Raw genomic sequence first — 26,728 nt, 5'->3', positions numbered from 1 at the left:
GTTATTTCACAGACAGTGAAACTAATGAACCTGGTTTCATATGGATTCAATTACAAGGTTGGGGGTCCTGTGAGGATTCTCTGATGTTTAACAAGCTCACCTTACTGCTTCTCTCAGCTGGAGCCATGGTATAACCTCTTCTCTATCCAGCTGTCTACTTCCACAAAGTCCGTGGGAATTCAGTTTGAGACCTCCACCCCTGTAAAATTTGAATGAAATCAATCAGCTTCTGAAATCTCATAACATAGACAAGGAACAGGGTAAGTGTAACAATCATATAAATATTGGGGTTTGGGTTTTTGTTTTTCTTTCAAGATAATAATCAAGCTTTAAAAAATTTCATTGGGTTTTGTGTTACTATACCCTTTCATTCTGCTACTAAGCACTATGCTTCAGATGCTCTTCCAAAAACCATTCCACTTCACTACAAGATGCCACAGTATCAAAACTGGGGTTGGCATATCTGCTTCCCAACACATCCTGTACTGCTCATCTTACAAAGTTTCCCCTGCCACTCCCAATAAACCATGTAATACCATCCCATCCTTATTCCAGAAAGTACAAAACTAGGTTAGAGCATGCTACATTAAACCAAATGCCCACGTCAAACACTTTCCTACCTCATAAGTAACCATTAGAGAATGCATAGGGAAGAACATAGTACAACGGCAAATGTAAGAATAAATAACAAAACTCTCCTTATCTTAAAGGGTTTCAAAAACTACTTTAAATCAGAGGGCAGTGGCTTTGTGTTTAATAATGCTTGATGGATTCCACCCCTCCCTGTGAAACTGGGCAGGTGCTTTATTAAAGCGTGTGAATTTTTAGTATCAAGAACATCATGCAACAAGGAGTTTAATAGCTTAACTATGTGCTGTGAGAAGAACCACTTCCTCTTGTTTGTTTTTAATCTCCTGATAATTTGTGCATCTTCTCATTCACCGTCTGTTCCAAAACAAGAACTATCATACTTTATTTACCTTGCCTCAAGCAACTCACAGTTGTAGCTTCCTCCCTTCCTAGCTTCAGTTCAATCTCGTTCAAGTCCTACTCTGTCACTCCTTTTTCAGATGTTATTCCAACAGGCTCTAGCATTCTTCTCACCTTTGTCTACACATTTTCTGGTTTGTTCTATACTACTTTCTTAGGCCAATTTAGGGGGGGTTACTAATACTGAGCACTGACATAATGTTTTCATGTAATGCTTTATTATAGTTGTATAATGTTCCATCATACTGACCTAACCCCAAAAATGCAGGCTAATGAAAATGTACACACATAAAACACCTAACCTTAACCTGTATGAAACAATAAGGAAGATACTAATCAGCTGTGCCCCATATGGTTGTGCGACTCCAGAGTCTCAATCCTAAAAGGACTGCAAACATTTGAAACAAAAAAACCCACCCCACGCAAACATGTTTTATAGAACTGCTGTCTCCACAGCACCCTAATCAGACTCTTCACCGCTTCTAGATTAAAGAAATAAAATAAGAAAAAAGCACACGAACTTACAAAGACAACTTTAACTGCCACTAGGACATCACCCCTCCTTACAAATCTTTTTCACCCATAATGCATCCTATAGTCAATACCTTATGCTAAACTACAGTTTTAGAACCCTTAAACTTTAAAAACATAAAAGTTGTGTCAAAAAACAGACATTCCCTATGCAATTGAAGTTACCAACAACACAAACTCCAGTGCTCAAGTTTTTACAGACCATTTCTTTCTTGAATGTTAAGTCAAAACTCAAGATTTACATCTCTATTCACACAAATTCATCACATCCTACAAATCTGGCCCAGATCATGAAACAACTTTACTCTCTAAGGGGAGACGTGGCTTTAAGAGATATCTTCTGTTAAGTCTTGGATTCAAAAAGAACACCTGGAGACAAGACGGAGCTTTCTTAGTGCATGGCAAAACCAAAGTTTCATTACTGGAAGAGGTAAGGAAGTTGGAGGTAAAAAAGCCTCACTCCATTTTGACTTAGCTTTTCTTTCTTAAATTCAAGAAGGTTCCATCCCTGGCAGGGCAAAAGGGAGAAAGCGAACCCAGCCAGATGTAACAGAATGTAACTTGTCTGAATTTAAGTAACTACAATACTCAGCAGTAAGGAAAGATTTATACTAATTATTTTGTTCACTTGGCACATTCTCAACCATCTTCGTACAAACTCAACAAGTGATTTATCTCTAAATGACAGAATACACATAAACATCAACCGGTCAACAAAATTCCAGCAAAAATCAGTTATGCCTAAGCCGTGGAGAAATACATCAGACAGTAATCAATAGGATAAAAGCTTACAGAAATGGAAGATGAACTACGCTTACTAATGTTGCAGCCCCATTAGCTGAAATAAAATTAATGCAGGTTCATTAACAGTTTAACGTTAAGTCTCCACAATAACAGACCAACTAACTTTTAATTCTGTGGGTTTAAAATAAATCTTCAGAGATGAAGCTCCCACAGCTAAACACAAGGATCTTAGACACACACACGGTTTGAAGGGAACATACCAAAATAAAGAATTGCTCAGTAGTAGGAAATGGATGCAAAACTGTCATAGTGCATATAGATACAAACCTTCATTACAATTCAAACATGCTGAAGGATCACAGTTGCTATACCAATGCTTTTCAGAGAAATAGTTTCTTTTTCTCAGTTTCTTTCTAGAGTAAGAAAGCAGAATTTTGAAAGCACTTAGGGATCAACTAAGAACGCAGTTTCACAAGGTACCAGCTCTCAAGCTGAAGCCTCTTTGTGACCCTTTCTTTGCAGTTGTCTCCTTAGTTACATCAGTAACACTTTTGGGGCTAACTATAAATGGAATCACCCAAAACTTCCAGATTTAACACATCTACTACCATCGTGATCCAAAACAGGGTTAGTTTTAATGACAGATCATTTCATTGACCCAGTTTACAATGGGACCTCTTGAACATTTTTACCAAATGAAGGAGCTGCAAACTGCAGCACCCAACAATCAAAATTTCAGCCAGCCGTATTTTGCCAGCAAGCTGAACAACAGCCTGAGAAAAAACATTTAAGAGACAGTTATATCACAGAAAACATTTACCTGTCTTTCTTTTAATTCACATTATCTCAAGTCCCTTATTATAAGTTCATTTTTCAGCATTAGAGAGTTCGGGTTTTCTAGCTGGCGAGCTTACTAACCATTAGCAGCATTTAATCCATGTGGCTAATTATGGTTTTAAAAATGCAGTTTTCCCTAACTATACCAGAATTCAGCTACGCCCCCGATACTCATTTTATGTAATGCAGACATTTACCAGTAAATAGATTCAGAACAGATCCTTCCTTCCATAGAAGCTCATGTATCCTATCCCACAAAATACTGCAAACAGCCTCTGTAATGGAGATCTGTAGAAGCCGTTTTGTAATATCACATGCATCCTATTAAGGAGCTTAACAACAGTACTGTGATTCAACTACCTCTAAAAGATGGATGAATAGATCTCTAATAGATGTGTTTAGAAAAACAGCATGCTTCAGAGACACCAGTTTTTCTTTAAGCAATTCATCCTGTCCAAAAAGTTTCATTATATTATACATTACATGCAAGACCAGCCCAGTTCATCTTACCCTAATGTGTTTATTAGCTTCTTACTTTAGAAGATGAAGAGTCAAGGTCCCATTTCAACAAAATGTTACAATGCTATCAATGCAAAAACTTCCCTGCATTATCAGGCTAACACAGACATAAAAGTTGAAGTAACCTTCACTAGGACTCCCTCGTCCACAGACAGCTAACCATTCCTGTCTCCCTTCACAATAAATGGGAGGTTCAGTCAACACAGATAAGAGCCTATGATGAAACAAACTGCACCCTAAAGCAGATAGCTAAACACATCACATGAATCATTTCTTAAAAGCACACATTTTTCTTTTCTGTAGCAGGAGTTTAGGACGACTAGTTCAGTGGATGTACATACTATACACACCCACAAGATAGATTAAATAAGTTTCACCCTGTTTCCCCTTTTGATCTCTTTTGTCTCAGATGAGTAACAGCATCTATACCAATTATTTATTTACTACATAATTTTTTACTGTGAAAGTGATTTGTACCAATCATTAGAATCTGAGAGCAAACTGAAGGAAACATCAACTCAGTTACAAAACTGTGCAAGTATAATTTTTCACATTTTTTTGCAATATTTCCTATCATTTTTTTATCTGCTATCCTACTGTAAAACAGCTTCACAGCCTAATCCATAAGCCTTTAAATACAGTTTATCTTTGTTACTATACGAGCCACTACTTCTATGTGATGATGTTACACCTGTATTCTCCTTTTGTTTCCACACAGAGGTGTCAGAGTCCAGCAAAGCCCTTCCTCCCCCACCTTCCTGTGACCTAAGCCTTCACAACTACCAAAGGTACTCGAAGAAAGGACAGAAAGGACAGCAATCTATACCTGCCCTACAGCCAAACACCTTGCAGATGCGGCATTCCTGGGGGGTGGGGGCAGCGGTGTTACAACTCAGTCCTTATATACACAACGCTATCTAATGCTTTATTTTCCACTTTGTGTGACTGCACCACAGCATACATGCATATCTTCCCCTTCGCTGATGACTAATCCCATAAACTCTCCTGCTCCTGACAAGTTCCATAGTAAAACACTACAGTAGATTTTTCAAGGTGTACATGTGCTTTTATTTTCATATTAGACCTCATTGTCATCTCCCACAGCATCAGCATTCACCTCGCAGGGCATTGCTAAAATGTCAAGATGTATCAGCAAATCTACCATTCCGCATGGCCACACCTAAAACAATGAAGATAAGAGTTATCAAGTAGTTCTATGCTCCAAACATAAAAAGAAGAATTAACCTGCACAATTTAGTATTATTCCCTGAATTTTGCTCTGAAAAAGATATGAGCTGCCAATTGCTGATGAAGTTTCGCCATTAAACGTTTGCGAAGTCTGTAGTGAAATGCTAGTGTTTTCATTATTTTAGAATGTATTGCAGGCATCAGGGCTACTGGTGCCTAGCCTTAACTCTTCTTAGAATCCAGAAATAAAAACAAAATGCCAGCAAGAATGCTTCAACTCTAAGGTCCATTATTCAGTGAACAGCCAGCAGCAGAAATATTTAGCAGGCCAATAAACTTAATAAAACATTGCTCCTGAACCTATAAGAAAAGGTTGGGGGAGGAAGAGGTTGCATTATGGATTTAAGAAAAAAGTTACTAACATTATTTTGTAACAGAAAATTACAAGAGCCTGCATGACCTGAGATCTAAGAGCAAGACTTTGAGGCAGCTCCGATGTATGAGAAAAATCAAACTTAAAAAATATGATGCACGATTCAAGATATCGTCAATTAAAGAATACAAGTATTTCTTAGGCAAGAAATTCCCAAACTTTTAGACCTACAGATTTCTGTCTCTCATCCTATTTTCTTGAAGTCACAGTACAGTCACATCAAGCATGGAATGTTCAAGCTTTCCTCTTTCACACCCATTTGTAAAGCTGTGGTGAGTGGCTTGCAAGAACACTAGTAAAGGGCAAAATAAAATTCAAGAACTGTGTTGTAGAAACCCCACTATAGTTGACATCTTTGTAAGAATCACCTTCAACATAGACAAGTGAAAAAAGCCACTGGATCTGAATTGGTCCTTCAAGGGGGGGTGCCTTTAAAAGTCAAGAATGTGTATTTCCTTTTTCTTTCACAACAAGTAGGTGAAAGAGGAAAAAAAAATACAGACAACACCTAAGTAGGTATATATTGCAAAGCAATAGCAAGATAGTAGTAGTAATAGCAAGATTATGATTACAGACTAGATGCCAAAGCTATTAAGAGGACAGATGTGCTACGAGTGATCAAACTACAACCCATTGTCAAACTCATCATTAGTAGTCACTAGCATTGGTTCCAACTGCCTCTAGTTGTGAAATGTGTTAAAAGCCCAAGATACTTTCATAACCACGCTGATAATCACTGTAGCTCACAAGGCACTTTCCATTTCTAAGAGGAGATATTACACAAGACAAACGCAATCTGCCCTATGGATTTTGCTTTGCACCTTTTAAAGTCCTCACACGAGCCACAGCTCCAAAAGCAATTAATTTCATGTGGTCCCTGTTTTCCTCTTGTGCCTACTCTCAAAGTCCAGTATGTAGCTAAACAAATAAAAAACAGTAATACAAACAGACACCACCACCCCGTTCACTTAAGATGTAAAGCTGCTCTTAAAGTATTATTGCAGAGGAAGAGAATACCAGATCTTCCCAAATGGCTGTCCCCCCTAAATTGTCTTCTGCAAACTAGAATGTGATAACATCTTTTTAAAAGGACTTACTCCAAATTTTGCAATATCTGCTAGTACTTTCTTTTTGTCTGTAAATCAGTTCTAAAATTTTAGGGCCCTGTGAAGTCATGATATACAAAAAAATTAGTTTCAACCGAAATGATCGTGTTTTGCAGTTCCCACTGAAAGTAAAATTTCTCCTCAGCTACAGGAAATTAACATGCATATCTTCATTACAGACATTCATAAACCTAACCAACCTGAAGACCACAGAAACCAACAAGCTTTTCAGTTGACCATCTTATAAGCAACAGACATAACTCATGGTAGTTGAACTCCCTAGCCCAAAATTATACTTTTCCAAGCTTGATAAGCAGTATCCTAGTAGCTTCTCAAAGGCTTTAATATTCCAAATCTCATCACAATTTCCCTTTTTTTTTTTTTCTTCCCCAGGCCCCCAAAATAACTGGGAACATGAAACTGATGAAGAAATACTTTGCATATCAGACAGAAGTCATATTATTGTGATTCATGATGCTATCACTATCTTTTAGACAAGACACTACATCTTTATTTCCAGAAAACCTACTACAGGAACGTTGCAGAAAACAGACAACTCATTTCTATTCCGCCAATCTGGACTCTTTTAGAGGAATTGCCTCATCTACTCCATGTTCATGAATTCTCAGAATTGTTTCACCTTTTTCAAATGTCTATTTTTTAACATTACCACATAATTTTCTCACAGCAGACAGTGTCACCAAGACCACTAACAGGAGCTCTAAACATTCCACCGTTAATCAATGAATACTTCAGTGTGGCTTAACGTTGTAATAAGTTGCCACTGTTGTAAGATCTAAAATCATCTTTGTTGTACAAATTCAAAATCACAAACATGATTTTTATTCTGTACCAAGGGAGGTGAAAGCATCAACCACTAGCTCAAATGGGAGTATTCAGATGCAAATATGTGTACATATTGTTAGTACCTATGACAAGCAATAATGATTGCTATTAGATTTCTTAAGAACAATCTCTGAGCTCAAATGTCAGATAGCTTCACTTGTTTAGCAATACATCTGGTAATATAAAACTTAAGTACTGAATTGACTTAAGTTGCCTCTGAGATACTAGATGGAAAATGTCAGGATACAAACTACTTAAACCTTAAGAAATAGATCGACTGCAACCTCCAGTTACTCAGTTTCAATATTTTATCCTCATTTATAGCATCCTAAATTAGTTAGGAACTGGCAGACACCTGAAATTCACCATGCCTCAACATGAAATAAAATTATAAAAGTCTAGGCTATCATCTTATCTCTCAAGTTGGTTTAAGTTCAGTCAGTAACTAGATAGGAGACTACTGAAAAAACCACAGAATGATATGTGAAGAACAGAAGTAAAAACCAGTCTGTCAAATTCAGTGCAACATTCACATCCCAACACTGCTGTAGAAGATCACTGTACAACCAGGAGATTCAGCTTTTCAGAAAGCAAACTTGCTCTTATGTATTTCACAAGTGTAAAAACTACATAGCACTTTTTGCTTATTAAGTTCTTAACATTGATGACTTAACTGACATGTACTAGAACTCTGCCAGGGTAAGTTATCCTAGAATTGTAAGTGAATACACAGTTTTTCAAATCCTCTTAAGCTCTTACATAATACTGTTATGTGTATTAAAACAACAGCTACTTTACATTATTACAGAAGCTGTAGCATTCCAATTAAGTGCTTGAGAGTAGTGTGACAACGAAGATGCACAGAACCTCGTAGGTTAGTAAAGTTAAGAGTTTATGCATTTTAATATCGGTATATTCGTCATAAACTGCAGTTCAGCCCTACATGCATAAAGCAGTGTCCCTGATCTGAACCATGTTTCATTGGTTTCTTATTTTAAGACATAATCAGAAAACACTATTAAGTAGGAATGGACAGAAGTTCATTGAGAAGTTTTACACCTACAGCATTTCAGTGGAACTTTGAAAGCAGACAAAAATCTAAAGTAGTGCATTTTTTCATGACACACACACATTCTGAGGAAAATAAAGCTAGCTGCACCAGGATATTGTGCCCTTAAAAGCAAGGCAGGCAACAAAGGAGGACAAAGGCACAACTTTGGCATTACAGTTGCTAGTGGGATAAAAAGGGCAATGATATACTGAAGGTGTAGACTGCAAAAGAATTACTCAAATACGATACTGAAGGCAGGGAGTTGGAGCCTTAGAAGAGACCAAGTTGGTCAGAACAGCGCACAAGGAAGATGACTACCACAAGTACAGGAGTATCTGCAGTAGCATCTTAACATGTATACTCTTAACATGCTATTTGTTTAAAATAATCAGAAATCAGACTATGTATCTACAGTGCAACCACCCACACCACATGGGAATATTAGTTCTCATAGTAAGATGATTCAAGGAACATCAGTAACCTGTACAGAAATTTCAGGATCCAAAACTCAATCTGTACTTTCTTTCTTCTCTATTGTGTAAAAGAAAGAAACCCCCAGTTTACCACTAAGTCCACTTAAGATGTCATCTTCCCTTTTCCTTGTTTTTGTTGGATGCCTCAGGTGTGGATCACAAAGATTCCCTTAAAAGAGCCAGATAAACAAGCTGTCTTGGATGATACCTTGCCTACCAGGCACTACTCCAACATTCAGGTTAGCTTCTCTTCCCAATCACTTAAAAAATCATGCCATCATTCTACCACTTTTCTGGTCATTTAGAACATTCAGGAAAAACATGAGACAAGACTAGACTTTCTCCTCAGATTTTATTGTTAAGACCTCAAATCTGGATTTTTTTTTTCCATCCACTAGAAGTAAAAGGGGCAATTATTAGTCTAATTTAAATTAACATTTCAACATGTTCCACAAAGTAAAATTTTATTGCCTTATGTAGCAATGACTGTTAGCTCTTGTAAGTTTGTTTCAGATTCCTTCTTTCTAAGGGTCAGCAATAGTACAAAAATAACTGCTAGCCGAATTCCCACTTTCTGTGATACACTTACAGCTATCAAAAAAACCTACCATTCATTAACCCAGTTCCTAATGGTGCATGCCTTGCAAGAACTGCTTAGTTCTAACATAATAAACGTGTGCTTGTAAACACTTTCGTATAGATTTCATTTTGCTGAGTTTTATTAAACTGGTCCTTCCCCAGAGCCTAAAGATCTAAATATATCTGTAATAAACAACTGCAAAAAGCAGCCTATATGACTAAGTAGTGACTGCACTACAGAGGGCAGGCGTAAGCAGATTTGCATGCAATTCATTCATGCTAGATGGCTGTAAATCATACAATACACTTCAGCTGCTCCAGGAACTGCAATGGTACCGTTGAGGAAAACACTTCTTTGCATATCTACTCTTAACAAGCTCCTGAAAGCAAGATGATCAGTAAGGAACTATCTATGCATAAGCAAAAACCCAAAGCGTTTTATATTTCCGTATCCCATGTAAAGCTTTCTCTTTCACAGGTGTTCCCGCATCACTTACCAATAAAAATATCCAATTTGAAAATAGGTCACATTTGTCGCCAACCATCCTCAGGCCAATATAGCCTTTTTCCCTAGCGGATGTGCTCTGACACTTTATTTGGTCTACTTATTAAAAAAAAAAAAGCGCACCACCAAAACCAACCACACATATCTGTCCTTCAGCTATTACCAAGACAGTACGTCAACCACAAACATCTTTAAAAGTCATCTTCCATAAATTTAACTAGCGGAGTACCATCTGGGTGCCAAAACCCACCTAGCAAAAAGCACAAAGACCTCTACCCAGGACTTATCCGGCCCATTTCTATGGTAATCTAAAGGCAGCAAATTCAACGCGGTAAGTGTACTGACAGAAGCAACACGCGTATCGACAAAGAACAAGGGATACTTGTGCTCCCAGCCTCTGCCAGGGGCACGCTCCAGCCCTGCCGGCAGAAAAGACGCCAGCTCGCATTCTGAGCAAACCTGTTGGCCGTGCACCTGGTTCCGAGGGGTAAGATGCACCGTCATTCCCCCAAAACGCACCCGTGACCGGACCGACTCTCTAACCGCAGGGCTTTCGCCTCCCTTGTTTATCTGCTTTCCGAGCGGCGGAGAATACGCGCAGGAGCCGGCGAGGGCAGCAGGGTGGCGGAGGGGCAAACTCGCGGCCGCTTCCTCCCCCCCCCCCCGCCCCGCGGTGCGCGGACGCTGCTCCGGGGCGGCCGGCGAGGGCACGCACCCGGGCGGACACAAACACGCGCGGGGTCAGATGTCAGTCGCGCGGCGGGGAGCCGGTCACACGCGCTGCTGGCGCGGGGACGCATCGCACGGACCCCGCCTCGGAGGGGGCGAGGGGCGGGCGAGGGGCTGGCGTGGGGCACGCCGGGCTCCGCCGCGCCGGTGGCGGGGGGGGCACAGGAGTCTCCCGCCGGGAGCCCGCCGTAACACCCGCTCCTCCCCTCCCCCCAAACCCCTCTCCTCCAGCCCCGGGCGGCACCGACGCACCGACCTTCGGCGGCCGGGAAGCGTCCCCCCGCCACCGCCTGCCTCCTCCTGGGCCGAGGCCGCCATTGGGCCGGCCGGGAGGAGCTCGGCGGGCGAGGCCGGCTCCGGGAGAAACGGGAAGGCGAAGGGAGGGGAGGAAGGGAACCCACCACACCCCACCGGGCCGGCCCCGTCCTCACCGGCCCAGCCCAAGCTGGCAACTTACTGCCTGCAGCGGCGGCGTCTCCTCGGGCCGCCGCGCCCCGCGCCGCCCCCTGCATGGGCAGCGCCCGCCGCGACTGCCCTCGGGAGCGGCGGCGGGAAGGGAGGGAAAGGGTCGAAGACCCCAGCGGGAGCAGCGGGGAACCCCGGCTGAGCGGCGGCGAGTCCCGCCCCGCGCCTGCCTGCCCGCCTGGCGCTCCGCCGGGCCCTGCCGCTGCGGCGACTCCGAGGCGCAACTGACAACAACGGCCGCGGCGGCTCGCGGAGAGCCGTTGGGGGGGGCGGGGGGGGAGAGGAGGAGGAGGACGGGGGGAGGCGGGGCAACGGGCATCCGCGCGAGCCCGCGAGCCGGGCGCCGCTGCGCCTGCGCGGCGGGGAGGCCGCGCCATTGCCGTCACGGCGGGCCAATGGGGGAAGGGAAAGCGCGTTGGGGGGGGGCGGGGCAGCGAGCGGCGGGTGGGGAAGGGAAGGGGAGGGGAGGGGGAGAGGCCGCCTGAGGGGAGGGGAGGGGAGGGGAGGGGAGGGCAGGAGGGGGCAGTTCAGGGGACGGGGGTGGGTCGGCCGGCCGGCGGCACTCGGGAGCAGCGCTTGCTCCCGTTCGTGGCCTCCCTGGGCTCCGGCTTCCTAAAGGTGCCCGGCAATTCGCCCTGGAAATGGCAAAAATAAGAGGGGAGGGGAGGGGAGGGGAGGGGAGGGGAGGGGAGGGCGAGCCGTTGAAGGTCTGAGGAGAGGGCGAAGCCCGCGCGCCTGCCTCCTGGGTGGCGGCCACGCTGCCGCTCGTTCGCCGCCCCTCTCCCTCCGGAGGGGACGCCGGACTGGAGGGCTAACTGAAATGGTGGTGAAATGGCCACGACTGTGATCCCTGGCTGATCGGATCGCAAGTGAGGGGTGAGGGGGGTAGAAGTAATAGCGTATTGTTAATGAGAGTATAGAGGTGGTGCCCCTTGTGTCCTGGGCAGCTCGCCGAGGTAGCGATGGTGTGCAGGCAGCGAGCCTTGGATTCCCCTGTGGTGAGGAGGGCAGGATCAAGATGGATGGTGGAGGTCGGCTGGAAGTAGGGGCAGTGAAGGGAAAGGGTGACATTGAGGCTAGGAGGAGAAAATAGGCCAGGGAATGAGCCTGGCGGCCGTTTTGGAGGGAAACGGCTGTCCATGTAATGAAGGGGAGGGAAAAGCCTTGAACAGTTGTGCCACAGAAGCTTTCAGGCTCCTATATGCTAAGGGGTATGAGCAAAGCGGTTGCTCGGAGCATCAGAAATAATGCGAGACTTTCCTCCGAAGATCAAGGAAAGAAAATCTTTGAATAGCCAGGGAAAGGAAAGACTTAAAAGTGTCACTTTGCAAAGCGCCCTTTTTTTTTCCAAAAACAAATGGCCAATCAAGATATATGGAAAGAGAGTACAAAACCTCATTATAGTGAAGCCCAATGTTAAGAAAATGTTTGATAAATGCTTTTTGGTTTTCCCCATGCTTTGACAAAATTTAGATTTCATTCCTTCGTGAATGGCTTATATTACGCTGTACAGCAGGGGCTATTGTATTAACCTGGAATTTCTTAGGTTGAAACCAATCACCTGTGAATAATCTAAACTAGAAAATACAGTTCAGGAAAAGACTAAACTGAAATAGTGTGGTCATATGTAATAAAATGGACCTCATGATTTCACATTTTAAGGTTTCAAAAGAGAAATAGAAAAAAAATACATCAAGATTTCAGGTTATGTTGATTCTGAGCACTGCTTCCTAATGAGAATGTCTTCATTTTGTCGTCATTTAGACCATTCAGTAAGCCTGATTCTCTACTCTTACACCAATTTGACACCAATAAAACACAACTGATTGCTGAATTTACTAGATGGATCTGATGTAAGAGATTGCAATAGCCAGCCCATCACCTCAGGCTCCCTGATCATCACTGATTTCTCAAGTCTGAGTTTGCACTGCTGTGCAGCCCGCACTACTTGGATTTCTGAGACTACTATGATCAGATGACACCTAATGTTTATTGTTCTGTAAAAGTCTAGATTCTGTCTCTCACTTTCTAGTTAATAATAGCTATGATTTCCACTTGGTTTTCTGTTCAAGTTTCATTTGCATGTTGGAGAAGGCACATCTTGCAAAGACCATATACGTATGAAAGTTGTAATGATACTTCAGTTCAGTGCTACTAAGTCTCCCTTTGCAAAATATTTTGGCCTAAAGGGCTTTTTTCTATTTGCTAGAAAACACACTATCTGTTGTGCTGCCACACAGGGTATCATGCTCAGATGTACTCAACCATTCAGTGCGTTTGCATGTGTGTTTGCTTATGCGGGAGAACAAGTGGCTGGAAAAGGATACATTTGCAGAACAAAAAAAGAATATTCTTACCTGTGATACTGCTGTTGTGAGATACTATACTTTGGGTCACTTGTATAATACAGCAGTTCTTTTACTCAATGTGATGAGCCTGTAGATGGATCTGTATGAGACTAAAAACAAGTAGAGGGTCAAGGATATGTACAGCACTTAAGGGGAGACAACAGGGTCTGGAAGGAGTCTGCAAGTCACAGTGGGCTGGAATTCAGTACAGGCTGGTTTGCCTTTTTTCAGGCAGTTTTATTACTGCTTACACTAGATCGCATGCTGCTGGGGTGAGACTGATACCATTCCCCCAACAGGCTAACGTGAATCTCCTGTCACATATACAGCCACTTACACTGGACTTTTTCTAAAGTGGAACAGGGCCTTGTTTTGGTTTTGTGAGGCTTTTTGCAGTGAAAACTTAATTAATGTGGTAGCTACGTGCCTGTAAAATCAGACAAGCTGCAGCTAGGTTGCTAGGGGAGGTCAGCACTACGCTGCTGCTTTTGGTTGGCCTCACCTGGTTTACCTCACGATAAAAGTGCTGTGCCTTGTCTCCACGTTGGTTTTAAAACAAGATAGCTAATACACATTAGCTATGCCACAGCAAAACATACCTCATCCGTCAGTCATTAGCCTGAGTGTATTTGTCTAGGAAAGGTGACAGCAACAGCCTCATGCATCTATTTGAGAGGTTGCTCATGGCATATATGCATCCAAATCAGACCAGACGACATTCCTCTGCTAAATCCAAGCTTAGTCTACTGTAGAAAGAAAATGGTAGATAATATTTGTTTTTACAGAAGTCTTACAACCTTATTTTATATAAGATACTAAATGCGTAAGCCATCTGTGAAAAGTATGGAGTATATAAACACATATGAAATTGTTAGTCTACAGTATTTGAGAAGGGGTATGTTTTTCAAAGGATGAATCATTACGGTTCACCTGTTTCAAAAATTAGGCTAATACTTAATGTAAATTATTTTGCACCTTTCCAATTAGATGTGTTTGAAATGCAAAGTAGTGAAAATGTTCGGATGTTTCAAAGTGCATGAGGCTTAAATAATGACTTTGGACCAGCCTTTGCCAGTCTGTCCATTTTCCCTAGTAATTCCCAAACCCACTGGTCAAATCTGAATTAAAGGGGTAGCTATCTCCAGAACTACATGTTTTCATAAGTGTCGTGAAACTAGGGCTAGGTACTGGAGAGTAACCTTACCTGTACTCCCTGTACAGCAAAAGCTGCAGTGTGAGCTCACCCTTTATTAGTCACAGGACAATCCGCATGGATGAGAGTGGCTTTTTCCCCTCAGGGTGGAAAAAGCTTCAGTCAAAATTCACACTTCATTAGACACTGGATAATCTGAGCATGAGGCTCAAATCCATGGGCCTCATTAGTTCCCTTTCATTATTAAATTATTAACATTTTCCCTGACAAAGCAGAACAAAGCAGCTGCCTTTGGACAGATATAGAAGAGTACAATTTATACTGCAGCTTATGCAGGACATTCAGATATTACATTTCTTAATAGCCTCAGTACTTGCATTTGAACGTTCCGTACATTTCCACCATCAGAGTAGCTAACTCAGGTTTCTGGGCTGATGCAGAAACTGCTGCAGATGTCCAAAGGAATAACATACAGTCTCTTTTCTGAGGTCAGAGCTCAACTAGAGTTACGATTTGCAAGGGATCCCAAGGACAACAAGAAGAGCTTCTACTACAACTCCAAGAGTAAAAGACTGAAAACAGAAAATGTGGGCTTGTTCCCGAATGGGGCAAATGACAAAGTAACAATGGAAACGGATAAGGCTGTGGTACTCAGAGCCAGCCATCTTTGCCTCAGACCTACCATCAGGGTCTCCCAGCTCTCTGTGCTTAGGATTCAAGGAGGAGGACTACCAGCAGTGGGTGAGGATCAAGTCAGGGATTGCGTGGGAGAACTCAACCGATAAACATGCATGGGATCAACTGAGCTGCATCCAAGGGTGCTGAGGGAGCTGGCTGGTGTCACTGCAAGGCTGCGCTTTTATCTTTGAAAGGTCACGGAGACTGGGAGAGGTCCCCAAAGACTGGAGAAACACAACTGTAGTGCCCATCTTGAAAAAAAAGCCCGAAGGGAAACTGTTGGCTGATCAGCCTCACTCCAGTCCATGTGGAAATGCATGTCCTCTTGGAACACATTTCCGGGCACAGGAAGGAGGAGGTGATCAGGAACAGCCAGCATGCATTTACCAAGGGTGAATCATGCCTCACCAACGTGATTGCCTTCTGTAATAAAATGGCTGGATTTGTATGAAGGAAGAGCAGTAGATATCATTTACCCTGACTTTTGCAAGGCTTTGGACACCATCTTCCACAATCTTGTATCCAAATTAGGACATTATGGTCTGGACAGATGGACAACCACATGGGTAAAAAACTGTTTGGGTGATAGGGCTCAGAGGACAGGGGTTAATGGGCTGTACTCTATCTGGAGGCCAGTAAGAAGTGGAGTACTGTAGGGGTCTGTCCTGGGACCTGGCCTGTTTAACGTCTTTATCAATGCCTAGAGGAGATGACAGGGTGCCCTCTCATCAGGTTTGCGGATGACAGCAAATTGGTGGGACTAGTCAATATGGTTAAGGGTAAAGCTGCCATTTGGAGGCACTCAGGCTGGAGGAATGGGATGACAAGAACTTCATGAAATTCAACCAGGACAAATGGTATCTGGGACATACTAACACCCTGCAGGGTACTGGGGTGGGGAACAGCTCTGCAGAGAAGGGCCTGGTGTCCTGGGGGACAGCTGGGTAAACCCAAGCCAGCTATGAAGGCTAACAGCACCCTAGGCTGTGTCAGCAGGAGCACAGCCAGGAGATGGGGGAAGCGATTACCCTCCTCTACTTGGCATTCAGACCGCATCTGGAATACTGTGCTTTTCCACCACCGCATAGTTGCTCCACTGTGCTGCAGGTCTTTCCAAAAGGTCTGTCCTCCCTCCAGGAAGGAAGAGGGGCACAAACACCCACCCACAGCCTGTACCAAGGGAGGAGAGACACAAAGCAAGGCCAGGGGTGCTTTAGTACTATGGAGGAAGAAGGTGTGTGCTTCCTGGGATGGGCGGAGAGCAGCGTTTTCCGCCGGTGCCAAGGACAATTAGAGAGTTGCTGTGGAGGAAGCACGTATCGCGTCCCCTAACTCCTCGCTTGCTTTTTAATCAAAGCAACCAATCCAGCTGGTGACACAAATAGCAGAGGCAGTGATGCAGGGGACCCTTGTACTGACAGGAAACCTGGGATGTGGCCCAACCTGACTTACCCCAGGCAAGGGGGACAAAAATAACAGACAGACCCAGCGTGCAGCCTCTCTGAGTCCTGGTTAGCACAGAAATAGTGCAGAAACTTCACCTTTCATATGATACCTTTGTCCCGAATATAGTTCTGGTGCGGTGACGACACAGTTCACAAGCTCCCACTTTACTCAGAAAGGAACAGGACATTAAAAGAACATCAGGCATAGAAATGATGAATGAAGTCAAGTATGATGTGGCCTCCTAATGCCTCAGTTCAAAAGGATAAAATGTGTGAATCTGGAAGGGAAGGTAGAGGCACAAGGTCTGTGGACATGCCATTAGTGTTTTAGGTGATAAACTAATTAAACATAGTAAAGTTAGGAGTGGTTCTAAGGCTGGTGATTTGCATTCCTTTTCACTTATGGTTTTGGGCTTGGCCCAAGTTATTTAGGGATTCCTAGTAACTCTTCTAGAAGAGCCAGGGTTGGAAAAAGTGAGTCAGTTCCAGAAAAAAAAATTCCTTAGTGCTAACACGTTACTTTAAGGCAGTCAGGAGTTTAACTCAGAACTACTCTCTGTCTTTCTCTGTTCTGGGAAAGGTTGGGAGGCCTTTGTGTGGGACAAAGTGTTAGGTTTCCTCATGCAGGTGTCACACTGGCTGGGGAAGACTTTGCCTGAACCAGATTCTCAAAATCCCCCGTCACCTTGCCAGGGTAGAAGAATAAAGAATGCATCATTGACCTGGGAGGAAGAAGGGAAGGTAGGGTTTAGAAAAATTGTCCTTCTGAAGGACAAACCCGTGGTGAGAAACTGTCTGAAAATAAATGGCAGAAAGGATCCTTTCAATGTCTCTATAAAATATGGGGGTTGAATGGTAGGAAGTGTAGAAAATCAGTCATATGTTTGCTGCTACAGGAAAAAAGTACACAATTAATTAGTGTTAAAATCAAAATTAGAATTCTGATCATGTGACAGATTACTCAACCCCAATGTTTGCTACTGAAGCGTAAGTGCTAATGGCTAGGATATGACCTATATTCCACCGTGCCACTTTAATGGATGAAATAAGACTGTCATGTCCTAAAAACCAAATATTTAAAAGCTTTTTACAGTATTATCATTGTTACTTATTTTTAGGTATGTTCAAACATATATTACCTAATGAAGAGTCCTTAGGAATACATACCCCTCATTTAACAGCAATAGTTCCTTCCATGCACTTACAAGAGAACTTAACTGCATCTAGTGCACTGCAGAAAATAACAAGATGCAATGTGGAGACCTGTAGCTGAAGACCTGTAAAACCACATCTCAACGATGTAATGCCATGGATTTAAAAATAAGCAATTTTTTGGAAGGAAAGCTTGAGAATTGCACCTCTGAGGGCAATTGTAGTCACAGAACAGCAGTAATCATGTTTTACACGGCAAAATGTGTTTCCCTGGAATAACTGATGTTCACCTAAAAGGCTCGTGTTGCCATTTTTACAAGTGCAACATTTAGTTTTGAAATGAAACATTTCAAAAAATTCATGTCAACAATGGATTTGAGGGCAAGGGGGTTTTGTTTGATTTTTTAATTTTTTTTTTAAATTCTGATGAATGCCATGCTAAATACTTGCACATCTGCTTGTAGCGCTGCAGCAAATGCAGTCAAAATGACCTCTGCCAGTGCAGTAAAAGCCAATGGTTAAACCTGTGTACTTAAATTCACCCCCCTGGAATGAAGAGCGAAGGGCAGAGCAGCTTTCTGGGGTTAACAGATTTTAAGCTGCACATTCCCAATAACTCACAGCTCCAGCCCTGGCCCGCACTTCCCTACCAGTGCTGTAGAAACTGTACACCTCATCTTCAATCTGGCCTGTGCCTTAAAGCCCAGAAGATAGTCCTTCTATTTTGTTGGGGTTTTTTTGTTTCACTCGGTTTTCCTCTCAGTACTCAGTCTTCCTTTTCTTTTTGTGGCCTGAGAAGAATGCTGTGTGTTTAATTTATCAGAGTTCGGATTTACAAAGTTACTAGCAGATGTATAGACTCTCTCAGTTCAGGCCGGAAAGGAATAAAAATGCAGTTTTCCTATAATGACTTTGCTTCTGACACCGAGTAGGTGCACCAGAAGTTGAGGTCTCTGGGAGACATAAAGAAAGGAAAGAACCATTTTCACAGAAAATGTATCTTAGAAAAAGGAAAGAGAAGAAATAGAAATGAGACTTCAGAAACTTCTGGTTTATAAAATCTGCCACATAATGTAGTGGTTGGAAAGTCAAACAATGCAAAATAGCTATGTTCATACAATACATGATTATTTGAACAACTAAGAGGTTTACTATGTTTTAGACAATCTTCGTGCTGTTACAGGCAGCTTGTATGTGTTCTTTAACATTCTTCCCATTCTACAAAGAGAAACAATATTGGAGCCACATTTTTTTTTAAATCTCCAGGTTTAACTCCAAATGAAAGGCAACCCCAAACATAATTGAATGCAGAACTTTAAATTCCATTTCCATGCTTAAACAATGACATTCTCTTGCTCAACCACTGGTAAATAACATTTGTTGTCCATTTACAATTAGGGTATTAAAAAAAAGAAATAAGATGTTGTGGTTCCTAATTAGTACATTCATGTGGAAGGGTTGCGAATCTTGAAGATAAATGCATAGATTTCTCTGTGTTCCTGCAGTAACTGCTTTATAGCTGAGATGGATTTGTCACTGACATCTCTGAAACTATGTCAACGTTTTCTTGAAGTCCTACCGAGCCCTTTCCTGCAAACAGTCCGACTGAGAATCAAAGGGACCAGATTCTTTGAGGACTGAAACTGGGCAAGTTATGTCATGAAGCCGCTGTTGTGCTTGTTCTCTGTTCCAGAGAAAGACCAGGATTAGTCTTTCTTTAGACCCACAACAGGAAAATGTATGCTATTTCAACTCCCTTCGCTCCACCAGTCTGAGGACTGGAAACTCAAGGGAAAAAAGGGGGTTCCATTTTTTTCTCTCTGTTTGATCACTTCCTGCAAAGCACTATTTGTCCCATGGCACTATAACCACATTCATTGTGGGACTATTTTAGAAAGTGATCGAGACTTTTTATTTAATACTACTATAATGTATAAATGAGTCTGTATTACTCACAGTGAAGATATGCTTTGCTGTATTTTACTCTCATGTCAATGCAACCCCATTATTATAAATCAAACCGAGGGTTTGACAGACCACTTCAGTCACATCTTGCTCAGTGCTCCCACTGTTCACTGTAACATACACAATGTGCCGTTTGTAAAATGAACAAACTCCAACAGATGATTTTACTTCATTTAACAGTTGAGCGGATCTCGGTGTAACTTCAAAGGTGTTTTACCTTTTTTGTTTTGACTAACAAACTTGCTAGCTAGCTCATGTAATGTTTGTGAAATTATAGCGGATTGTTAGAATGTATTTAAAGCAGTTATAATTCACTAACATTCAAGCTCTTCAAAAGGCACTGTATAATCTTATCAGCAAGAACTAAATACTCTACTTGAGAAATAAGAGGCACATTCCTTATCTGTTGTTTGAACAAAGAAAGGGTGGGGACATTTCTCAACCAATCGCCCATTTAAAATGTTTCCAGATGGAATCACACCTGTTGGTTTTACACTGAAGAGTATAAATTACTGCAGTGAAGTATATTTCATAATGGAGTAAAACAAAAGCTACCTAAATGTAAGCTTTTGTGATTGGTAATATATTTAGTCATAATATCTTTTCTTTCATGTTGATAAAATACAATTGGGGTGCAGTTTGGAGAAGATTTCTTAAAGACACAATTTTCTTAAGGTTTGTTTTAAATTACTCATTGCATTTTTTAGTTTTTTTACTGCTCGTATTAAAATTACTGATCTGTTTGTTTTATCACGTCTCAAGGAAACACAAGCATGTACATGTAATAAAACTGTTATGATACTTGTTTGTGCACTTTGCATGCTAGCTGACTAGGCAAGCAATTATGCTAATGTAGCTGCTAAATTGTATTTATTACTTGTGCTGGAGTTACAGCCACACCTGTCTGCTCTATCTCATAGCAAGGCATGGGAGTTCAGGAACAACAGTCCTTCTTCAATCCATGGAAAATTCTGTAAGAAAGTTCATATGTGGCAGACCCTTTCCACTCCAAACGTCCCAATCCTCAAATATTGGATCTTAAGGGTACTTGATCCACAGGACATTGAGAAGGACTCACTGCTGAGTCATAGACAGCATTTTGAAATCTCTATGACTGCTTTTCCGTCTTTGGTGGATCCAGGGGCTTGTGCTAAAGGAGTCAGAGAAGCACGACTGGAAAGAAGTTCAATTGTGTCATGCCTCCCCTAGCTGCGTGGGAAATTCCACTGTTCTGCCCTTACAAAAAGGGTCGTCACTTTTTGTGGTAAGAGACAAAGGATCTGCAAAGGGTTGGCAATCACGTTGCAAAGGATGGCAAAAGTAATTGTTTTCTTCTCTTCACATTCCCCTGCTGGGTCACATGTACAGTCTTAACTCTCTCCTGAGCAAACTCAATGAGGGGTTGGAGGTGCTGGGATACAGAAGGAAAAGGAGGTTTAGGAGAGGTGACAAACTGTATTTCCCAAGAGATGCTAAATTGGTCATTTTGTCTATAAGTCAGAGGCGGCAAGGTCAAGCACTGGGTCTGTGGGCTTCCTTCCTTCATAAGCACCTTGGAGGTACAGTCTATTCCTAAGACCCAGTTTTGGCAGGACTAGATTCTACATAGATCTGACTACTTAGTGTTGACCACTGGTGGCTCTGTGCTCTGAGCCTTACTCACATCTCTGGAATAATTACTGAGAAGCCTTTGGGGTGCCAGCCAATGGAAAACAGTAGGAACAGGGATTTAAGTGGAATTTAGGCCAGGAGAATCTGGCACTAAGATCAATATTAGATTAATGGAAGGTGTTATTCACCCCCCTCTCCCTCACATTTTGGATAACTAGCAGTCTCTTCTTTCTTTTAGAGGTCTGAACATTTATGCAACCAGGAACAAATCTATCCCAACCTCCTTTAGGCTTTCTGCAATTAGTCCTACCAACTACACACTGGAGTTGAATCACATACCTTCTAGCAGTGATGTTCAGAGCACAACTGAGTGGCTGTCAGTTGGCCAAGCTTGCACATGCTTTGGAGTGCATCTCTAGTTTCCTAGGGAACTTCGCCCCAGTCCTCCCATGATGTTCCAAGGCACCCAGGAGACATTTCATTACCACCACTGTTCATGGTTTTGTACATCCCTGAGTAATCAACACATCAAAGGTGCATTTGCATTTTTTATCCTTAAGTTTCTAAAGCAGTAAAATAAATTGCTGACCATACAAAGCTGATTGTACTTCTAGCTGTGAAACTCAAGAGCCTTGCTCAGAAGTTTGAAGTTGAAACTTTACCTTATTCATCACACCTACACTGCCAGTATGGGCTACTGACTGGTACTACTGTTTTTCTTATTAGGTTGACCAGCAGGCCACTGTTCATCCAAGCAGCTACCTGTGGCTTTGCTCTGATTTATTTATCTGCTATTGTTCAGGACTAGTCATTCTTCAAGGGTCCAGATCTCTCTCACAGTCCATATTTCTGATGTCATCCTGCAACCATTAACAGCTTACCCCTTACCTTCCATGGTAGGCTAGCAGGCTGAACTTTCTCCAGGGAGTCTTTAATGTATACACAGTGTCTTTGCTCAAGAATAGGCTATTTATTTCTTACAAGAAAAAGAAGGGGGGGGGGGGGGGAAGCACTGCATATTGAGGATATTGGCTAAAATCTTTTTGGTGAGCTTTTCCTTCAAAACAGAAAATACTCTGTAGAGAGCAAATACTTCTGGGGAAAGCAAAGGTTTAATGAGAAAATTTTCAGTCAGTCTTCATATGCATTCATTCATCTGTCTCTAGACTCTGAAACCCATGCCACAGATGTAGGCTTGATATGCACCTTATCTTCTCTTCTCTGCACATACTGGTCACAGATATCTGAATACTACATTTTCCAGGGCAGGCTGAAGCTTTAATGCTTTCCCCTGGAGGAGAGATAAGAGCCAGAACACATGTAGACTGCATTACATTTTCATTTGTAATCAGCAATGTGTAAAGTTTCTAAAAGTTGTTGACACTCATATGATATATTCTATCTCCATTAGGGGGATAGTGGATGGGGTTACATGGTCAGATACCACTTTATTTGCAAAGAACTTCTCTCCTTTTACCAACCCAGAACCGTTCTCCATCACTTCTGTCTCATGTAATGAAATACACAGCCTTATCATTTTCCAGTCTTATTCCTCTTTCTTATCATTCATATTTAATGTATTTCTACCTTCTATTTTGTAGCCGTTTACATTTTATTGATTCTTGGGTGCAGTTTAGGAGTCAGTGATTTATTATCTTTCACTTCTCTTTGTGCTGACAGGGAACATTGCCATTTTTCTACTTCAGATGTAGTGTGAGGTAAAAATATTTGTGGCTGAAACCTGTGAAAATGTAAGGTACACATTTAAGCTGTGCTAATTGTTATTACACAGATTTTTAGAAAAAGAGAGAAGGAAATTCATGGTTAAGGGTAACACCCCATTTTCTGCTCACGGAACTTGGTAATGCAGCATATGCAATGTATTAGCTGTCACCATTTAGAGGGCTGTGCAATGTCTGACACGAGAGAGGACATCAAGGATTCAGGCCAGATTTTTTAAACTTAGGTGCCAGAAGGTGGGTATCCAAGATTTTTCAGCCAAGGATGAATTTAGGAGCCTCTAAGTTTAAAAATAGGATACAATGGCATGTGTGTATAAACCCAAAATGTTTAATTTAACAAAAACTGCTGGAAAATGAGCCGGAATATCTCTTGCACAGGGTGGGGTCTGGAGCAGCACTGTGGCCTGTATCACCTTCCAAGTGCAGATGCCATGGAGGGGCAGGCGAGGGGCAGCAGCATGAATAAAACTGCGGGGGGACAAGACATGGGACAGGCACCAGCCGCAGCCACAGGGCGCTGCTCAGTTCCCTACTGATGGCAGCAGTGGGGAGGACTGGCGTTAGAAGTTTGCCACTCCTTCCACACCAGGCATTTCCAGAGCAAGGGGCAGATCCTCCTGGGTGCAGTGCCATTTGTCCTGCCCTTTGCTCCTCTCTGCTTTGTAAAGGAGGTTTTTTGGGGACAGAATAGGAAAAATAGGCCGTGGTACTGCAGCTGTGTTGACAATAACCAGTCCCCTTTCTCTGGCTCACCTGACAAGGCTGGTGCTGTTGAAAACCACACAGATTGTTGGTGAAGGACTGAGCTCGTGATGAAATGGCTTGGCAGAAATTACACCTGGCAAAATTGACTTATTTGCTTTGGAAAAATAGTCTTTTCCACTCCTTGTGAAAGATGCGTGCCTGCCATTTGTTGGTTTGCACATGGAGGCTCTAGGGGTATTCCCGTTGCACAATCCCAAATAAGCAGTTTCTAGAAAGTTTCTCATTTTTGTCCGGACGGGAGGTTGCGACAGCATATTTTTTCCCCATAGCGGGCCTTGCTATTGCAAGTCAGTTGCTTGTTGCTTCACAGCCAAATTGCTGCAACATGCTCGTCTTTGGGCTACATCTACAGTCAATCCAGGAGCTGTAGGCAGCTACTCTCTTACTAAACAAGGTATTTTATCATGAGCAGCAATCTTACAAGATCAGCTGTTGGTTTTGATGTGAACGGCTTGCACGGTATTTACTTACCACATCTCTTTTCTGCTGTTGAAGAAAAGGATAGAGCCCAGATTGGAGCTCAAGATAATGGAAGGACACTTTCTGTGAGGAGCTCTCAGCTTTGGCATTTGCTTGAGGCTGTTCGGGGGCTGTGGGGAGGGGGGTGTTAATGATCAGGACAGGCTGTGAGTCTCTTCTGTTTTCCCAGGATTTCAGAAAGGATGGGGCTAGACCTGACAGCATTCCCCAAATCTGTTGTGTTTGGAAAGATTTTTAATAATATGACTGAAATACAGCCCTTTGATCTCCAGCTGCTTCTCATAAACACTAGCGTGGCTCTCACCAAGATTTTATGCCTCGTCCCCACTACACTGAGTCTACAGGAGGCTTTTCATGTGCTCTACACCTAAGCATATCGCAGTACTTGCCCTTTTCTCAGCCTCTCTCACACCTTGTTTGGCCACAGGATCTCTCTGTCTTTCCCCTAGAAGAAATGGGACTTTGTGTAGAAATCTTATGTCCCAGGCCCACAGCTGTCCTCCTTGGGCTGCCCAGCACCTTAAGCAAATTCCTGCCTTGACCTCCAGTGCTGCGAGTGCTTGAGGGTTCCCAGCTCACCTCTCTGGCCAGCGGGAACAGGGGAAAAAGGCAGATTTTGTGACTAGTCCTAAATTAAACAAGCATGCTTGCCTGGATCATGTTTCTTACTGCCGTGATCAGGGACAGAATATGAGTCTGGGCAAGGCATTTCTTGTGTTCTTAGGTCCTACATCTGGCAAAAAAAATATACTGCTCCAGAAGAAAACCCCACAAAGCCCCACATAGTGCCAATAAGCAGCTCTACATATTTCCCTGTTTAAATTTCCTCACCACTTGATAGTGTTCTTTGGGTTTAAGGCTTCCTGACTACACAGGATCCTCCTCTCCTCTCTCACTCGTCCCCACAGAGTTCTTCTGCATCCCTTTCTCAGCTGGTTCAGCAGCTAAACCAAATCACTCTGCTCTTCCTCTTCTCTGTCAAGTTCCCCTGCGTCTCTGTAAATCTAAGACTCTCAAGCTTTGCAGTATTTAAGATCCCAGGTTAATACCTAATCTCTTTGTCCTGCTTTTAGTGGAAGTCTCCTCTTCCAAACATCCTCCCTGCAAACAAACTTTGCAGGACTAGTTTTCCCAAGTCTCACTGTGCCATCATCCAGCTTGATGACTAGATCAAAGGAAAAGAAAGCTACAGATGGATGAATTGTCACTGCACCTGACCTAGAAATCTTAAAATGTATTGCCAGTGCTGTATTTCTAACCAGTGGATAAAGGGGGAAAAAAAGGGGCGTTGATGAATTGTCCAGAACACTCAATGAAAAGGAACAAACAGAACCCACTAGAAACTGGACTTTGTACAGATCATATGCAATTACTTAAAATAAAAAGAAATGTACCTCCTGGTGCAGTAACCTAAAGACCTTGCCCAAATCCTGCTATTGATTTCACACTCTGAACTGACAGCTGTTGAAAGTCAGTATAGGTCTAGTTCTAGAAAGGGAAGGAATCTTTTGGTCATTCAACAACACCCAGTTAAATCCGATATATTTAGCTACAAACACTTTAAGTAGGGCCCATGTGTCTGTTTGTTGAGATCCTCTTGGACAGCACAAAAATGTGGATTTTTGAGTGAGATGGGAAAAAAATAGAAGATTCCTTAGGGCATCTCAAGATGGAAAAAAAGAAGAAGAAAAATTCAAGGCCCTGCTGCTCTGTTGCTGAATGAGGTCATGCTTCATGCTGTATGTGGATAAAAGAAAAGACAATTTCCCACTTCCCATTTCTGTTCTGTATTGCCAGGTTAATTGTTGTCATTGTATTCCCCACAAGAGAAGCTTCAGCAATGGTGCCAAATAAACCAGATTAGTGTTCAGGGGCATTTGCTGGAAGTGATGCCAAATCCATTCTTGATCCTAATTATATGAAATATGCTCCAATAATTTTCCACAAGGTGAATAAAAATAATGCCAGAACTGCCGCTTTCACTAAAGCTCAATTAGGACGCATTCACTAATCCCAAGACATATCATAGCTTCTTCTGTGCAATTATATTCTCCTTTTTATAAATTGATGTTTACCTAGAGAAGATGAATATCCTAATTCCTGGCACCAATATGAGAGTGATATCGGGAGGGAGAGAAAAACATAGACAAGACCTGGCCCATATCCCAACATTAGGCAAGCCGACCTTTGGTTTCGATCTCCGCAGACAAGCTGTTGCGTCTGTACAATTTCATGCAGTACACATAGGAGATAGATACACGCTTGAATACAATGTTCATTCCTGAATCTAAAAGAAGAAATGAAGAGACACTTAACTTAGAAAATAAAATCAGATTAAACAAATTATCCTTTGTTAGTCACGGAACATTTCATGTGGTGTACAATACCTTGTT

At 42.4% G+C, this 26,728-nt stretch overlaps 1 protein-coding gene across 2 annotated transcripts in view; it reads right to left on the bottom strand.

Moving 5' to 3' along the window:
- Nucleotides 1-11,246, bottom strand: part of SNRK (SNF related kinase) — a 41,253-nt gene extending 30,007 nt beyond the window's left edge. Inside the window, exons 1-2 of one of the 2 annotated variants that reach the window (XM_069770489.1) lie at nt 10,989-11,246; nt 101-199 (exon numbers count right to left, since the gene is read on the bottom strand). The gene's annotated coding sequence lies outside the window, so the exon portion shown is untranslated. Of the gene's footprint in view, nt 1-100; nt 200-10,787; nt 10,832-10,988 lie in introns of those variants that run through there. The other variant, XM_069770494.1, reaches the window with a different exon arrangement.
- Nucleotides 11,247-26,728: the final 15,482 nt, after the last annotated feature.

Source organism: Haliaeetus albicilla, chromosome 2, assembly GCF_947461875.1.
Source record: "Haliaeetus albicilla chromosome 2, bHalAlb1.1, whole genome shotgun sequence".
Taxonomy (NCBI): Eukaryota; Metazoa; Chordata; class Aves; order Accipitriformes; family Accipitridae; genus Haliaeetus; species Haliaeetus albicilla.
Note: the sequence above shows the minus strand (reverse complement) of the source record. Positions and strands in the feature narration are given on the sequence as shown.